Here is a 17,205-nt window from a genome sequence, read left to right as displayed (position 1 = left end):
GAAATCAAACAGATAAAAGTCTTCCTCTGCACAGTGTCATCTCCCCTCCTGACCCGCAAAGGTCTTCAAAGAGTTAGAGTCCTGAGCAAAACTGCTTAAGAATATGCAAATTATTTTTCTTGTCTTTGAAATTTCTGGATTCTCAATGCCATTTATTGAGCACTGAGTGGAGAGCAGAAGAGCAGGCACCAGAGGTCTGTTCATCACATATTTTGTGTGACTTTGGTTAAGTGTTTTCAATTCAAGAAGTGCTTATGGAAAAACAAATGCCTCATTCAGGCTTTCAAGGTCCTTCATCCACCTCTGCTTGAACCCTCCAATGGCTTCCCATTTCACTTAGAGTAAAAGCTCAGGTCTTAACAAGGGCCTATGGAGCCTGGATTAGTCAGGGTCCAGCTGGCAAAACACAACTCACACCAGGTAATCTAGTAGAGATCATTTAATGCAGGGAGTTAGTTACAGAGGTATTAGAAGAGCTAAAAGAGCAACCAAGGAGGTGAGGCAACTGTGAGATTAGCAAATGAAGGGGCTGCTACTTTCCCTAGGGATGCAGGAATAAAGGGAGGGGCCCAAGGACTGGAGCTGTCCCACCAGAGCCTGAACCTTGGTAGGCTTGTCTGGTGGGAGCTGGAGCCATGGGGGGCAGTAGCCCCTGCTAGATATACCACTTGAAATAGAGAGAGTGAGAGATATACTTAGCTTTTATTCCCTCCCTCTCTAATCTGCTAGTGCCTCCCATTGGCCAAATGTCACCAGAAGCCAGAGGGCAAGGGAAAAGTACAGAGAAGAATGATATGAAAGGAAACCAGCCATTGATGGCACAGGACCTTTACAATATGGTGCACCCCTCCTCAGTCTCCTATCATGTCTCTGGTCTCTGGAATCATGTTGGAAATCTCACACTTTGCTCACTCTACTCCAGCCACATTGGCCTCCTCAGGATTCTTTGGATACTCCAGCCCTCTACATTTGCTATTCCTTCCATCTGGATTTTAACCACTAGATATCCACATGGCTCCCTTCCTTGCTTCTATCTCTTTCTAAGAGGGGCCTTCTCTGACCATCTTAATTAAGTTTCCACTCTCCTCCCCCACTCCTTATCTCTTTGTTGCTGTATTCTTCTCTCTAGCTTTTATGACCATTTAACATGTATGTATGCATATAGTTTTAGTGTTCACCTCCTTTCTCTAGAATGTAAACTCCATGAGGGCAGAGATTTTTTTTCTGCTTTGTCTACTGCTGTATCCCCAGTCCCTAGAACAGTGTCTGGAAAACGGTAAATACTCAGTATTTGTTGAGTAAATGAATGGATGAAACAAGATCCAAATACTCCCTCATTTGTATTCATTTGTTCATTCAATAAATTCTCATGCAGTGGAGGGATTGAAGCAGGAAATGTAAGGAAGCAGTCTGAACAATTAGGATGCACTTCTGTTTCCCCATTCATAAGACACTGGGTTAGAGCAGGAAACCTCAAAGGACCCTTCCAGCCTCACCATTCTACAAATTTAAGAGTATTTCCCTGGCAGAAATACTTGGAAGATAAAATTAATCCTCTCCTTAATCAGCGGTTCCCACCTCTGCACGTGACTTGTCAGGGGAACTTTTCTCTGATGCTCACATGATGTGGGAACTTGTCACATCTTCCATCTCTGGGAACATCCTCACCTGAAATTGAAAGGTAAATATTTCAGTTGTGAGTCTCTCTGTCATGACTCAAATAATTTTAAAATTGCTTAGATGTCTTTGCCTAACAATGTTCAGATTGTTCTAATGCAGGGGAAAACGGTAGTTTTAGACACAGTAATATTGATAGCAGCTAGTAATTTCCATGTATTTCTCACAGTTATTGGCACTGGGAGGATTATCAAGGAGAACTTTTTAGTTATTAAAAAGATGTTCTATGTCAAGGAACTAGCATGGCACCTGGCAATAGAAGGTGCTCACTAGATAATGATGTTTTCAATCATTATTTTCATGGAATTGGGCTGGAAAATGCTTATTTCCTGGATGCTATAATGTCATCAGGGATCCCAGCTCAAAGGTCCTCAGTAGACCACTTTAGAGCTTAGGGCAATTCACTGCAAGAGTGGCAGAATGTTTGTATAAATGAATTGAAGGTTTATGACTAGGGGTCAGAGGACAGACAGTTCAGTGTTGGCACAATCTTCCTCTCATTCATTCAGCAGATAGTCTCTAGTGCCTTTGTGAGAACAGAACTCCATCCCTGCCCTCAAGCAGCTCCTCATCTAGTCCAAAGGACAATATAATGCGCTGTTAACATCAGTTAATGGGTCTCAGTGCAATGGTAGGGGAAGGTACAGGGTATTTCCATGAGTATTTAGAACATCAAAGGTGTTGAGGTACCTGGGTGGCTCAGTCGGTTAAGCGTCCAACTTCAGCTCAGGTCATGATCTCATAGCTCGTGGGTTCAAACCCTACATCGGGCTCTATGCTGACAGCTCAGAGCCTGGAGCCTGCTTGGGATTCTGTGTCTCCCTCTCTCTCTGCCCCTCCCCTCTGCCCATCGTGCTCTGTTTCTCTCTCGGTGTCTCAAAACTAAAACAACTTTTTAAAAAATTAAAAAAAAAAAAAAAGAACATCAAAGGTGTTTCCAAAACTACATTTTTATATTTTTGAGAGAGAGAGAGAGAGATGAGGGGCAGAGAGAGGGGGAGAGAGAGAATCTTAAGCAGGCTCTGTGGAGCCTGACACAGGTCTTGATACCATGACCCTAGAGATCATGACCTGAGTCAAAACCCAGTCGGACACTTAACCGACTGAGCCACCCAGGCACCCCCCAAAACTACACCTTGAATCAAGCACAGATTTTGTTTTGTCCCTTCCCTTACCAGTTCTAGCAAAAAGAGAAAAGGAATTAATATGGTAAGCAATTATCATAGCATTTAAAAGACTATATTGTTTATTTATGCGGTCATTTATTGTCTGTTCCATCCTTGAAGGCAGGGAATTTTACTTGTTCTGTTAACTGCTTTCTCCCCAGCTTCTAGAGCCAATTTAGGTGCATAATAAGACCCTGATGTGTATTTATTGGTTGATAAACTAGACCAGTCAAGTTTAGGCCACTGTATAGGAAAAAGATATAAAACTGGGCCTTGGTCAAGGGAAAGAAGTTGAAAGAGCCCTGAAGTCCTTAAAGTCAATGGGGCCCATGGTCATTGAGAGCTGTGCATATGGAACAAGGTTGCAGAGATCAGAGGTGTGGCCAGATCATAGAAGTCTTGAATGCCAGTCAGGCCAAGCATCTTGACCTGTGTTCTAAGGCCCTAGAGAGACACAGAAATATTTTTAACTGGATTGAGGCCTTCTCAGTCTCCTGCTCCATGACCTTCTCTTTCTTTCCAAAGAGCTTTCCAAGTTTCTTTGGTGTCACTTGCTTTATTTGGACTGGCCCAGAGTTATTTGGGAGTTCTGTAACCAGCAGAAGTCCTTCAGCACGTGAAAGAAATCCAGTTATCTGCTCCCCCTTCCCTAAATTCAACTGAACCTAACCCAAGCCCACATTCTTCCTGTAATTAAACCCAAACTCCAGCTAAATTAGGCAAATATTTTATTTTATTTTTATTTATTTATTTTTTAAAAAAATTTTTAATGTTTATTTGTTATTGAGAGACAGAGAGAGATAGAGCACGAGCATGGGAGGGGCAGAGAGACAGGGAGACACAGAATCCAAAGCAGGCTCCAGGCTCCAAGCTGTCAGCACAGAGCCCGACGGGGACTCAAACTTACAAACTGCGAGATCATGACCCGAGCTGAAGTCGGATGCCTAACCGACTGAGCCACCCAGGCGTCCCTAGGCAAATATTTTAAAATGATAACTCAAAAAAGGGTGTTTTAGTAATTGTGTGATGAAGATGTCAGATCTCTGTCATCTCATTGCAGCCTGAAGGATAGTTGAGAGGGAAGTCACTTTGAGAGATTTTAATAATGTGTCCAATTCTTAATGTGTATGAGGATGATGACAACTGGATGTCAGCTTCAGAGAGGAAGGGTCAAATCTGCTTTGGTATGTCTGTGCTACCTGCCTTATATCTCAGGGTCTTAAAAAAAAATATTATTGGCAAAACTCTATATTCATTGACAAACATTTCTTAAGCATTTACTAAGTTCCAGACATTGTCCTAGATGCTGGGACCAGGGAATCTGTGTTCATAAGAAGCCAAATCTTTGCCACAAGGACCTTTTCATCTAGTAGGGAAGATTTGACACAGGCCTTACGATCATTACAAAGAGTTTTCTTTATTTATCAGGTGTGATTTACATATATTTTTTCATTTAGCCGTCACAGAAACCCATTGAAGTTGATACTTTTATTTACATTTTATTAGAAAAGGAAACTAACTGTTGTTAGATCAGTAAGTGGTACTGTGAGAATTTGAACTTTGGTCTGACCCCAAATCCATGCTCTTTCCACAGTGGCTGTGTCTTGCTTTAGAGATCTGGTGTGCGTATAGGGAGTAGAGCAGGAGAAGGACAGTCACACGGCACATCAGAAATCATTAGGAATGATGAAGGTACAAATGGAAGCTGGCTCAAATTCCATAATCGTGACCAGGACCAACATGTACTAGACACTCATTATGTGCTACCCCAAGTGCTAAATCATTGAATCCTTTCAACAGTCTGATAAGGTAACTATTCTTAAATTTCTACCTGTAGGGGCAAATATGCCTTAGAGGTCCCCTCCCTCTGGCTGTGTCAGATGAGGCAAATATCCCTGGAGGAAGTAGTGAGACCTAGCAGAAAGAGTTTATAAGTTTTGGAGTCAGACAGACTGGACTAGAATCCTACCTTCCCTGTGGCCAAGCTGACGATGCTGGAAAATTGCATCTGACAACTCCGCACCTCTGATTTCTTACCTGTAAAATGGGAAAATACTGTGTGCTTCAAAGAGGTGTTAGGAGGATTACAGAGAATGTATTCAAGCCTCTGGCTCCTGGTCTGTACTCACAAAAAAGCAGCCATTTTTATTATCTCTGCTCTGAGCTCCCAGACCCCATCCCTGGGCCAGGCCTGGCCATGTTAGCATGTGGAGTCTATTCTTTTCCCTGACCTGCTTCAGCTTCCCTTGAGCAGCCCTAGGCAACTGTCTGAAAGTGGAGGAGGAGGTGCTGCCTGGAGCCACCACCCTGCCCAGCTGGTGATGACCTGGAACGCCAGCCTGGCTCTCTTAAGTCACCAAGGCACATGGGACCGGTCAGCCTGATTCAGATGTCTTACTCCTTTTGTAATTCTTCTCGGGGGTGTCCTGACCTCAAGACAGCAGTGGCTACAGTTGCTTTCATTTTATATTTAGCTCTCCCTGAGCAGAGAGATGGGGTGTGGCAAGCCTTAGCAAAGGGAGAAGGAGGGGGAGAGTTAATGGCCAGGGCAGGAGTGGGGATACGCAAAGTGAGCCCTCACTTGAGGGCTTTGACAGGACAGAATTTCCATCTCCAGGTACTCTTCTGTCAGCAGGTCACTTCTCAACGGGTCTTCTCGAATGCCAGGAGCTTGGCTGGAATCTTGGCTGGAAAGCCTCAGGCAACGCTAGGAGATACTTTTTAATTTATACCATAGCAAAACAGCCTGTGCTGATTTTAACCATATTTATCCTCTTTAAGTGCAAACCATTCCTAGCTTTCCCTTTTGCTTAGTCCAAGTCTTTAACAATCTGGTTAAAATGCCCCCTAAGCTCTGGCAGTGACACCTCTGAAGGTCCCTGGCTAACCTCATGTGAATCTAAAGACAGTGCTACAAGGTAAGCAGATCAGAAGTGGTTATCCCTAGATTATAGATGTGGAGTTCAGAGAGGGAGAGATAGTTGCTAGAGGTCACATAGTGTAAGCCTAGCAGAACAGGGAGCCAGATCCTCAGGTCTTAACATTACTCCACATTTTTTATTTCGAAAGTTGACAAGACAAATGAACTCAGTGACCTTGGAATAAAATCCACATTCTTTTTTTTTTTTTTTTTGAGGACTTTATTTATTTAATATGAAATTTATTGTCAAATTGGTTTCCATACAACACTCAGTGCTCATCCCAACAGGTGCCCTCCTCAATGCCCATCACCCACCCTCCCCACCTTCCCACCACCCATCAACCCTCAGTTTATTCTTAGTTTTAATTTAAGAGTCTCTTATGGTTTGGCTCCCTCCCTCTCTAACTTTTTTTCCCCCTCCCCCTCCCCCATGGTCTTCTGTTAAGTTTCTCAGGATCCACATAAGAGTAAAATCCACATTCCTAACTAAGGTCTGCAAAAGCCTGCATGATTTGGCCCTGCTTAGCAATCCAAAGTCTGCTGGCACCTCTGTTTCTTCCCTCACTGTTCTTCTGCCCCTTTTGTCCATTCGTTTCTTTCCTAGATCCCCTCAAACTCTCCCCACCTCCAGGCCTTTGCACTGATGTTCTTTGCTTGGCTCTTCCACAATGACTCCTTCTCATCTTTCAGGTTCCATTTCAAAGTCGTTTTCTGAGGGAGAAGACCTCTACCCTAAGTAGAACCCCTCTGTTATTTTCTCCCACAGCACCTTCCTTCTCAGCCTTTATCCAATCTGTAATTATTTATTAATGAGCATATGGATGAATAACTTGGTGCCCAAGACATTCATCGCTATTAATTTAATTATTCATTTATTTAGCAAATATTTATTGAGCACCTACTAAGTGCCATTCTTTCAGGAGCTGAGGTCATAATAGTGAACAAAATAGGTACCAATCTCTACATGAAGGGGAAATTTTCTAAAGGATAGAAGAAAAGCAAATGGAGTTAGTGTCACCCCAAGTGTTTTGGCTTGAGCAACTGGTAGGATGGTGCTGCCATTTGCTGAAACGGTGAAGAGAGCAGGTTGGGTGGACAGGAGGGTAAAAAGCTATTCTTTTTTTGTTAAGTATAAGATGTCCTTAAGACAGTCAGGTGGAGATGTCAACTTGGCAATTGTGTATTTGGCTCCAGAGTTCAGGGCAGAGATCTGGGCTGGAAATACACATGAGAATCATCTGAACGTTAATTATACTAAAAGCCATGACCCTGGATGAGTGATCCTGGGGAGTGAATGTAGTTAAAGGCCCAAGAAACCAGCCTTCAACATTTAGAGGTCAAAGAAATGAAGAAGAAACTGAGAGATGGACAGAAAAGTAGGATAGGAAGCAGGGTCTTTGCTTGAGAATGAAGATGGGGGAGGGGGAATTGGAAATTTGAAAAGTGAGGAGAAAGCAGGAAAGCGCCATCCAAGAGGGAGGGAGAGAAAATGAATTAGAGAAACAGTGCTACTGCAAGTAGTCTCGGGGCCCTGTGAGGCTAGTGGTCCCTAATTTAAAGGGAGACTGAGGGGCGTTAGCATGTATTTTCCTCTTGTCATGTGCAGCTGTGAAGGTGCAGGAGAAGAGTAGCTGGAGAGCTAGCAGGTGCAGTGGAATGAGGGCTGGCCAGGACATCATGAATGCATGCAAGGCAGGGTTAGATGTTTGATCTTGGAATTTACACTGGCTAGGAAGGGAATGAGGACAGTGGGGGTGGGGGAGGGGGAAAGGGCCAGTACAAGGCAAATTGAAAGTCCCAGTGGGATTGAGTCAGTTTCCCAGAGGAAGTGGGAGAGGACGTAGGCACTGACAGAGACATTTGAAACTAACATTAGGGTGTTCAGATCTGAGGTCTGAGCAGGAAAGGAGTAATGAGGTGGAAGGGGAAGCAAAGGCTGAGGAATTGAGAAGCCAGGATATTGGAGGCATCATCCATATGCGTATTGAAATCATTAAGGCTTATGATGAACTAGTTTCGGAGCCTTACTGTGGTTTGGGGGGAGTGTGGGAGATGAGGTATGTGCCCAGCACACAGTGGGTTTTCAATCAATGTCATTTAGTCTTTTATTTGCTTAGTGTTTGTTCGGGGCACTGAGGCTTCTCCCTCAGCTGCTTTCAAAGCAGAACTTCATTGAGGGTCGTGGCGTGGCTTGGTGGGTGGGGACGGAGAGTAGGAGACACCCTTGGGGCCCAAGCTGGCTCAAGGGAATGCGCGGGTCCCCATGCTGAGGCTGCCCCACAGTTTAGGGTCCAGGCCCTCTGCCGGCTGCCGGCTGGACGCCCACCAGAGCTGCACGCCTCCGGCTCCGCGGCAGCAGCAGCAGATGGTGAGAAGTGGGTGGGCTGGGGGTATCTGCAACTGATCCCACAGTTGCTGGATTAATGAGGCCTCGTGCCCGCCTTCTTTTCTGCAGTGTGCCAGCCGACAGTAGCTTCCTTTGCTGGGGTGGGTTTGTTTGTGAGAAATTTTTTGGCAGTGAAAGCTCAGCACCTGATGAAAACTTCCTCTCCCCCTCATTTCTCCCCCTCCCCTTCTTCCTAGACTGGTTCTATGTATTCTTGGGCCTCGAGCCTTCCCCTGGGGTTCCTTCTAGTGTCAGCATGGTATAGCTGAATTCACATAGACCTGGTTCTGCATTTACAGATAGGGACACTGAGGCCTAGAGAATTTAATCATTTATTCTGTAGCAGGAGGCTCAGGACTCTACATATATTCCATGCCCTTCCAGTGTCTAGCTACATCCCCGGGTTGACATAGACTTCATGAATGAGAACTTGGATGGTTCGTATTTAAGGCTCAGACATATATAAGGGTAACTGATGGGCACTGAGGTCTTGGGGATAGGGGCGTTAGCAGCCAGATTACAATAAGAACAACAGGGTCCCAAGAGAAAACATCACTGTAAGTGAGGAAAGCATCTGGCACAGAGGTCCAGACTAGCAAACAGGCTCGAGGATGAAAGGGACTAGACGAAAGGCACTTCTTAGCCCACTCTGACCTACCTCCACCCCTGCATATCCAAAAAATGATTTTACTAAGTCACCAGAGGTCTAAGCAACTCAATGGTAGGACTGTTCCTTCCCTAGCCAAGTGGGATAAGAGAAAAGGAGGGTGCATCCCTAATGATGAGCAAGAGTGAGAGAATGAGCAAGAGAGAGAAAAATGAGCCCTGTAGATCTGGAGGTAAGAAAAGACACTGAGATCTTCCAGTTAGTGGGATGGCAGGAATTGAATCCCCAAGGAGCATCAGAGGTCAGAAATAGGTCAGTGCTGCTGAATGGGGAGTCCTTAGATGCATGGAAGACTGATGCAGGCAGTAATAAGGCAATGGAGATATGGAGGCAGGTGGGGATGGAACTCCTAGAGGTGGGGATAGCAGGCATTTGTAGGGGCATTGGACATCTGGGTGGGTCTGAAGACCAATGTGAGTCTCTTCAATGTGGTCAGACTGGGAGGCATAGGTAATGGCCAAGTGGGACAGGGTAATAATCAAACTTAAATCAGTGAGGCAAAGTTGTCTAACCTTTTTCACATAGTGTCATACATACAATAATATTTTTTTGTCCCAATAGGGTAGAGGGACAGGCTGTTTGGGGTCAGAAATAAATGGCCTGGGGACTCTGACAGCCCAGAGCATCACCCAGCTGCTCAGAATGTCAAGGAAATAGAATGAGAACATCAATAAGAATGTGTTCACTGGCTGGGAAACCCTGCAGTAAGGAATGTATTTTTTTCTCATGTAATGAGAAGCACAGGGAAGACAATCCGGGCTGCTGTAGCAGCTAAGAGATGCTACTGAGGACCATGGTGCCTCATGTGTTTCAATTCTGTCATTCATGGTTATTGGCTGTTGCCTTCATTGTTGCAACATGGCACCTGCAGCTCCAGATATCACATCAGCATTACAGGGGGGAAGAAAGAAGAGGTGGGGAGGACAATGACAAAGGGAAAGTAGAATGTCAGCTGAGTTTGCTGTCTTTTAGATCTTTCCTGGAAACCTCACCAGGGACTTGTTACATCTCATTGGCCATAGCTGTGTGATGTGGCCACCTCTAACTGTAAGAAAAACTGAAAGATGTTTTGAAGCTAGGCATTTTGTTGCCTTAATAAAATTAGGTTCTGTTAGAAAGGAAGAAGAGAATTAATATAGGCAGTTTTGCATGGTTTAATATAAACCATGAGGCAGGAAGAGGAGAGGATGAGGCTAGTTAAGCAGTCAGAGCCTAGATAATGCAGGGCCTTGAAGTCATGCTCAGACATCTGGACTGTCACCTGTTTGGGACTCTCCTCAGGGGATTTAGGCCGAGAAGGCATTTGGTCAGGTGGATATTTTAGGCAGCTCATTCTGACTGAGGGGATAGGAGGGGTACAGATGTTAAGGAAGGGAGGTCTCCTGTGAGGTTAGTGCCAGAATCCATGTACATAGAAGATGTCCAGTTGTCTCTGATGAGCAGATGAGACTTAAACTAGGATAGCAGCCATGAAGAGGGGGAGAAGGGGATGAATTTGGGAAATTTTCAGGAGGTAAAATTCACAGGATTTGGTAATTGATTGGATGGTTGAGGGAAAGGGGTAGAGTTTAAAAATATTCCTGGTTTCCCACCATTGATTGGGACGTGGAACAGAAGAGAAAGAGCTTGTCTGGAACATAATATTTGTTCAAAATCACACAAGAAATTGGTGGTAGGGCTGGAAATTGAACCCAGGTCTCCTGAGCCAGTGTTCCTTCCATTACTGCACTTGATACTCTAGCCTCTATCCTCTGGAGCCTGGAGAAACAGTGCACTCATCTCTTTGGACACACTTTTCCCCCTTTCTCGGTCTACCAAGTTGAAAGACCAGGGATGAAGTTAAAATGGCAGTGGCATCTGCTTCTGGGGGGCCCAGTTTGATGAGGGTATTCTGACACAGCAGGCAGAGGGGCCACCATAAACATCACCCCAGCTCTCACTGATGTGATGGGGTCAGAGAGTGCTTGGTCTGAGCATTCGCTTCTCCCACAATTATTCTTTCTCTAATCCCTGCTTCATGTTTGGCTGGCACATTAATTTCCTTTTGCTGCTGTAATAAATTACCACAAACGGAGTAACCTTAAAACGTCAGTTTATTCTCTTACAGTTCTGGAGGTCCTTACCTTTTTCAGCTTGTAAGAACCACCTGCATTCCTTGGCTCATGGGCCCAATCTTTTCCTTCTGTCATCACATCTCCTACTACTGATTGATCTCCCTGCTGCCTTCTTGCTGCCCTTATGATCATATTGGGCTCACCTAGATAATTCAGGATAATCTCCCCATCTCAGGATCCTTAACTTTTTCACACATTTGCAAAGTCACATTTATCGCATAAGGTAACATATTCTCAAGGTTCAAGGGTTAGCGTGTGAACATCTTGGGGGGCGTTATTCGGCCTACCACAATTGAGCACCTTCACTGACATTCTTTTTGTGCCCAATCTTGTGCTGACAAGTAGGTCACCGTCCTTTCCCCTTGATGAGCTTACAGTTTAGTGGTGAAGGCAGAGATGTAAACAGCAAATTACTCTGCAGGCTGAGAGACGGAAGCACAGGGACTTTGGGAGCCCAGGGGAGTGGTACATAATCTGACTGGGAAGTCAGGGAAGGAGCTCCCGAAGAGATGGCATCCATGCTGAATTTTGAGGAATGTGTGAGAATTAGCCAGATGAATAATGATGAGATGATGGTGATGATGTTGCTAATGATGATGATGGTGATAGCAAACATTTTTATTGTTATTGCTATTTTCCAGGTTGTGTTTTAAGCACTTAACACATATTAATTCATTTGATTCTTCCAGTACCATGTAAAGTGGGTGCTTTATCATCCCTATTTTATATATGAGTTAATTGAGGCTGAGAGAAGATGATCCATTGGCTGGAATGTGGGTCCTTCCCACTACTTTTAAGGTAAAGGTCAAAGTCCTCTCTGTGGCTTGCAGGGGTTATCAGGTCCCTGCTACCACTCCCAGCCCAGCCCCAGCCCCACCTCCACTGCTGAGTCACTATGCTCCTTCCCACTGAGCCTCCTCTCCACCTCTGGCTCTTTGTCCATGCTCTTCCCCTCTGCCTAGGATGAGGGATGCCCATCTCGTCCTTCAGACCTCAGCTCAAATGCCACAGTAGCAGGGCATTCCTTGTTCTCCGATGGGCAGGTGTCCTTGTTACTTTCAGAGCAGCCTGTACTTGACTTTAACAGCATTCATCCCCAACTGTATACAAACATCTCTTTTGTCCCCTCATTGTATCCTCAGTACCATACAGTAAGTAATTAATAAATATTTGCTGAATCAATGAAAAACATAAGGGAAAATGAAAATCTAGGAGAAAGCAGGAGCAAGACCATCAGAGACCATCTAGTCCCTAACACCTTCCCTTAACTTCTGGGAAACTGAGGCCCAGTGAGGTACAGTGATATCACACAGTAAGTCAGGGGGCTGAGGATTCTGACTCCTGGTCCTGGGTCACTTCCATGGTTCCCATTGTGATGCTCCTGACCTTGCCCCAATGCCTGCCTGTCCAAGTCTGATTCATCCTTCAAGGTAAAGCTGATTCCTACACATGTCTAAGGATGCCTTTCTTATTACACTTCAGTCTCACCCTTCCCTACCAAAGTTACACTTGACTGTTTTTTTTTCTCTGTGCTCCCCAAACAACCTCTGGTTTTGTTCTTGTTCTTCAGTGCTCTGCCTGCGTTTGAGCTCTTCCAAGGTAGGCACTACATTTGATTCCTCCATCCCCAGGGAGGCATGCATACAGTGGTACAAATGTGGGGTGTCAAAGTGTGCTGTGAGACAGGAAAGGAGAGGGATATGGGATTGTCCAGGAATCCCTAACCTAGCCTGAGGGGTATGAAAGGTTCTCAGGAGGGACTGAATTGTGAGCTGAACATGTAGGATTAGTCATGTGGATTGTGTGTGTGTGTGTGTGTGTGTGTGTGTGTGTGTGTGTGTGTTGAGTGAAATGGGGCCTGGTTGGGGGTGGAGCAGTGGTTCAGAAAGGGCATTCTAAGGAGAGGAATCCTAATGTTTGTAGGATGGGATAAGGAGCTAGTCACCTAGGGTAGGATTGGGCAACCCAAAGCCCTTTTTTCTCCCAAGGATTCAAATGAGGAGATTGAACTGACTTCCAAGGGCTTTCCATAGCTAACTAAGCAGGCAAAGACCAGGCTGACTGTGTGACAAGTGGGGGAGGGCTGCCCTTTACAAATAGTCTAATTGGATCTGTTTGTCATCTTGAGACAGAACATATGAGTCTTTCTTGTGCCTACAGCAAAGACAAGCAGGGCTTGGGGATATCAGTATTCCTCTGCTATCCTCCCACTGCTGTCTACCTATGTTCCTTAGCACCTATCGCCATCCCCTCACCAATCCCTGGAAGGCCTGTCTCCACTCCATCTTGCCCAGCCGCTTCCCACTGTACTGCACAGGCTGTCCAAGCTGCCTGTCCTGCCCCAAGCCCCTGCTCAGGGCAACTCCCCCAAGCCATTCTTCGCCAGCAGGCCATGTTGTGTAGCATGTGACTTCAGCTCTGGCTTCAGGACCAGGTTGGTCTATGAGAAAGGGAATTAATTGTGCCAGCAGCCTGTGAATGCCAATGAACCAAGGCATTCAGGTTCCTCTCTCTAGAATTTGAGCAGTTTATTTAGAGAGAATTGGACAGCTGGTAAAGGGAGCATCACTGAAGAGTCCCAGGGAGGAGGTGGAATGGCAGAATCACTGTAGTGGCCAGGCACCAGAGGAGGGACCGACAGGGTCTGTGGTCCCTGTTGTATTGTTGTATTTGAACTGTGAGAATCCACTTACGTATGGATTTATTTTTACGGCACTGTAGATGTATTTTCTCTTCCTTATGTTTTTCTTAATAATATTTTCTTTTCTCAGGGCACCTGGGTAGCTCAGTCAGTTAAGCATCTGACTTTGGTTCAGGTCATGATCTCATGATTTGTGAGTTTAAGCCTCGTGTTGGGCTCTGGGCTGACAGCTCAGAGCCTGGAGCCTGCTTCAGATTCTGTGTCTCCCTCTTTCTGCCCCTCCTCCACTCATATTTGTCTCACTCTCTCTCAAAAATAAACATTAAAAAATTAGGAGAATAATATTTTCTTTTCTCAAGCTTATTTTATTGTAAGAATAGCATATATAACACATGTAACATACAAAATATGTGTTAATCAACTGTGTGTTATTGGTAAAGCTTCTGGTCAACAGCAGGCTATTAGTACTTAAGTTTTGGGAGAGTCAAAGTTATATATGGATTTTTGACTATGTGGAGGTCAGTGTCCCTAGGTCCAGTGTTGTTTAATAGTCAACTGTACTCTTCATCGAGTGCCAGGAACTTGACATATTTTATTTCTAATCTGTCCTTCTCTGATCAGGACTCTCAGAGACATTAAACAATTTGCCCTGGGATCCAAACTTAGAACTTTATTTCAATAGTGCTTGTCCTCCTTCTACCAGGCCATACTCTCTTTCCTCTCTGGGTACCAAAATACTGTTTCACTCCCCACAGATTTTTCAGAATTTCTTGTAATTCTCCTTCTAGCACAGAAGCTACCTGGCATGGCTAAATAATTGTTTCATATGGCTTTTCTTTATAACAAAACTCTAAATTTCCTTTCTTTTCTTGTTTCCTGTCATAACCCATTGCACAGTGCCATGTACAAAATAGGTGGGAGAAAAAAAATGCTGAATATGTTTGTTTATTGCTGTGTGCCCTACCTCAGTGCCTGGCCTGTAGCAGATGTCCAGAGCAGAGGTTCTCATGTAGACAAGGCTTAGGTTGATTCTCCCACCCCCAGCCTACCTTACATCACAGGTAGGTGGGGGTGCAACAAGTGTGGTTTCACACTGAAAGGCCCTCAGTGTGGTATAGTGGAAAGACCTTGCCTTGGAGCCAGACAACGGGTGTAAATTCCAATTCTGCGACATGCTGTAAAACCTTGGGCAAGATGCACAACATCTCTGAGCCTCTTTTGTCAGGTGTAAAATAAGGATTATAGTGCCTCCTACGAATGTTCTGAGGATTTGGAGGCAATACAGATAGCAAAAGGAGCTCTCATCATGGTGATATTGTTCACATGATGACTTTCTCTCTGAGGGAGACTTGAAGGGTCAGCTCCAAGTGTGGCTGGCTTAGCTTGTAAACATTTTTTATCCTATGGTCGGTCCTATCCTCAACCCCTTTCCACCTCATTGACTTTTGGTGGTTTAAATAGACTTGTCAACGAAATTTTCATTTTTAAACACTGTTGCTCATCAGTATTTAAAAACTCTCATTTTTAGTTTTTCCTTGTCAATTTGCTTGTAAATCAACGTTATTGGATCTGTTTTTCCATTAAAGAGTTGGGGATTACCCCAGGCACAATGCATTAATGTTATTTCCCTTGTTCCTTACATAACAGGACTCATCTCCACCTTTAATTGAAGTAAGGACCATTTGGTAATTGTTTTGGCTCTGATTATGACAGAATTGGCTCATAGCCAGGGTGGTATAACTGGGGGCTTTGAGGTCAGGCAGAGATAACAAATCTCTTCCGAATCTCTTTTTGCTCTATGTAAAAGGAGGATGATACTCCTGAGTTGGCAGAAGGACCAAATGCTAAATGTATAGTGCCTGGCATATTGGAAAGATAATAAACGCTTGTGCTCTTTCTAGAAATAATCTCTTAAACCTCAAGGACTTTGGTGGAAACTGTTTAAAATAATTACATGGAATCCTGGAGTGGCATGTGAGTCTACTTTGCATTTGAACCACTAGTAGATTAAGCTGGACTTGCATAGGGAAACCTTCCTGTAATTAACCTGGGGTTGGGTGATTTTAAGCCAGTTTTCATTCTGCTGCAGAAACAAAAAAAAAAAAAAAAAAAAAAAGAGGAGACTGAAGAAATGCTATTCCTTTAATTGAAGGAACACTTTTATGTTCTCAGGTCTATTTTAATCTTAAGTGCCGATTACGCATCATTCTCTCCTGTTAACAGACACTTCTGTAAGTGATCTGCACAGAGAGAAATATGATTCTTACATAAATACTGTACCATGAGAAATTATCTTATTACTTAATATGCCAAAAAGCTAATAAGATAAAGGAATGCTACGAGTCATTTTTGGACAATATTAAAACTTGATTGTAGCTCATGGAAATAAAATGTAATTTCCTTTTATTATTCTCTTTTCCAGGTAGAACAAAGGCAGTGAAGGGTGTAGGGATATTATACAGCTGTGCTCCATGAGCATGTGTTAAGGCTGTGGAATGGATCCTGGCAGGATGACCTCAAATTAAGATTTTAATGACTCTTCCATTTAGAAGACACACTCTTTCCATTAATGCTGCCTTGTCAGGTATGATTTTTGAATTTGCAAGTGAAAGTAAAACACCCCATTTCCTACTCAGTTGTACAAATGCTTGCCTCTGTGTATTTGCATGTATATGTCTGTTGAAGAACAAATGCATAGTACTTACAGAAAGTAAGGGCAAAACAATTGGAACTGAGTTTCCTGAATTGCCTATGGTGAAAGGTGATTAAGTGCCAAATTTTGACAAGGTTAAGGTAGTCAGACACAAATACTGACTGCACAGGAGCCCTATGAGACTTTGTGAGTTTCAAATGTACTTTTAAGTGTTGTTCTTTGGGATTTAAATGTTTCATTTATAAGTGAACAAATAATGACTGATCTCGATGAAAGAAATTTAAACAGGACCCAAGTTGATAAACTGTTCTGACTGTAACTAACATTTGGTCACTCTTTGATCCTTTTGGTCAGATGTAAGTAGTTTTGATGCTGGTGGTGATGATGTAGGATGGTTACAGACACAAGCACATGTTTTTTGCACTCTTCCTATCAGTCTGAGAAAAATAACACTAAGTAAATGCCTTCAGCCTTCCCTGACATGCAATTTTTCATCCAAGTAAAACATAACGTACCTAGGACCTAAAAAAAAAAAAATGTAATAGCCTCTGCTTTCTTGTGATTTGCTAAAACTTTCCCACAAACACCTACAAGAAACTATATAACGTTTGTCTGGAGATTTAAGGTACAGGCTTACACTCACAGCAAAATGAATTTTTTATTAGTTGTTAGGCAGACATGTTATGCTGATGTTGGGAAGTGCTACCAAGAGAGTGTATATAGAATGGTCTTCCATGGATATTTTAAAGACCTATTTAAACACGTACAGCTCTTTGTGAAACTGTCAAGATAGGTCTGTTGCAGGCTGGGGAGTGAACTACATGAACTGGTAAGATTCCACCAACTTCCAATATTCCAAAATAATGTATCCATTCATTTAAAGTACGCTAAAATGACACTTTTAAGGATCAGAGATGGTGATGATTGGTAATAACTATCTTAGGTTTAGCAGTAACATTTTTAGACCCTATACACATGTTT

At 43.7% G+C, this 17,205-nt stretch overlaps 1 long non-coding RNA gene across 2 annotated transcripts in view; it reads left to right on the top strand.

Moving 5' to 3' along the window:
- LOC121027099 (uncharacterized) overlaps positions 1 to 17,205 on the top strand; it is an 86,446-nt gene that overhangs the window by 58,092 nt on the left and 11,149 nt on the right. The window contains exon 4 of one of the 2 annotated variants that reach the window (XR_005788559.1): positions 15,994 to 16,155. This is a non-coding gene — a long non-coding RNA (uncharacterized LOC121027099). Of the gene's footprint in view, positions 1 to 15,993; positions 16,217 to 17,205 lie in introns of those variants that run through there. The other variant, XR_005788560.1, reaches the window with a different exon arrangement.

Source organism: Herpailurus yagouaroundi, unplaced genomic scaffold (assembly GCF_014898765.1).
Source record: "Herpailurus yagouaroundi ecotype Mexico unplaced genomic scaffold, PumYag 77, whole genome shotgun sequence".
Classification (NCBI taxonomy): Eukaryota; Metazoa; Chordata; class Mammalia; order Carnivora; family Felidae; genus Herpailurus; species Herpailurus yagouaroundi.
The sequence above is the reverse complement of the archived record's forward strand: the minus strand, read 5'-3'. Positions and strand labels throughout refer to the sequence as shown.